This window comes from Frankliniella occidentalis, unplaced genomic scaffold, assembly GCF_000697945.3.
Source record: "Frankliniella occidentalis isolate FOCC.00 unplaced genomic scaffold, Focc_3.1 Scaffold15, whole genome shotgun sequence".
Taxonomy (NCBI): Eukaryota; Metazoa; Arthropoda; class Insecta; order Thysanoptera; family Thripidae; genus Frankliniella; species Frankliniella occidentalis.
In genome coordinates this window covers 697,129-698,599 of record NW_026267145.1, presented here as the reverse complement: position 1 = coordinate 698,599, position 1,471 = coordinate 697,129, and positions in this window count along the sequence as shown.

Here is a 1,471-nt window from a genome sequence, read left to right as displayed (position 1 = left end):
CCCGCATTCCTCCGGCAAACTGCGACCCTTTCGCGCGGCCCGCGCATGCAGACCCCAGCCTACTATTGGTCTGGCCGGGGCGGGGCACTTGGGCCCTTCGCTCGGCCTTTGGCTCGGCCTTTGGCTCGGCCCTTGGCTTGGCCCTTGGCCCTTGGCTCAGCCCTTGGCCCTTGGCTCGGCCCTTGGCTTGGACCTTGCCTCAGCCATTGGCGCCCGAGGGAGGAAGGGAGAGGGAGGGGAGTGTCTCATGGTGACGCGCGCCGCCGCTGCAGCCCTAAAATTTAAATCACTCGCCGAGGCGTCGCCACGAGGAGTGGCAGGCGGCGCGGTGGCGGCACTGGGATTGCTCTTCCTCTGAGATATAGTCAGAGATGGGCTGAGAAGTGGTTTGGGGGACGGCGTTATGTCGCAGGGGTTACCCATCGCTGACCGCGGCAGCGTTTTCCCTGCTCATGAAGTTATTCCAGAACAATGGAGTGTACTTTGCGCACCCTGAACATCGTTTGGTCCAGATACGAAATTCAAAACCGATGACATTTTAGATCTACAAACCAAATTGTTTTCGTGGTGATGTAATTCAGTCAAGCTCGCACTCTGTTCAATTAGTGCGGCCATATTTAGTTAAAAATAAGTTCATACCAAATTTTAGTCAATTTCGGGAACAAAATTTTCTTCTTTACTACCCTAATTTGGTTTCTGAAGTAAATACGTATAGTTCGCTGGGGTGCGGTCTCACGGTGTACCCGGGACATGCCGGAGCGTCCTCTCGATGGCTGGCTTTCCCTGCTCTCCATTTGCTCACCCACTCCTGCTCAACGCGTGGCTCAGCGGTGGTATCTCCCTTTCTCTTCGACGCCGACTTGACGTTTTTTCGCCGTCGTCCGCCCTTATGACCGGCGACTGGGGTGTCTTGTCGTAGTGCGCGCGCCTGCCCGTGCGTGTGTATGATATAGGGTATATGGGGAGGGAGTGTGCTGGGGTGTCGGCATGCCGGCGGCCGGCGGCACCCTCGCCATATGGCGCCGCCGCGTGTCGTGGCCAGCGCTGCGGGGCTGCGGAGCCTGGAGGTGGTGCTGGAGCTGCGGGACCAGCAGGCCTCGCCCCCCTCTTATATCGGCATCGTGGTACTAGAGCGTTCGGAGATGAGCTACCGGATTTTGCAAGTTAAGGTGCCGATCTAGGCTCGCCGTTCGTACTTTGATTTTGATGCAAGCTCATGATGGCTGGGCCGAGGTCGGTACCGGAAGTTGCATTCCGCGGCAGCGTTCACTCTCGGACCACCCTGCTACGAGGGGGGTGGGTCGCGTACAAGGGTGGAAGGGTGGGTTAGAGCACCGCGCCGAGCGAGCTGTGTGGGTCCCTGCTTCGACAGGTGAGACGGGGTGGAGGTAGGAGGGGTGGGCGCGGCGCGGCGGGTTAGCGCTAAGCTCGCGTAGCTCGCCCTTTGCGGGGGGCTCTTGGGTGGGCCTGG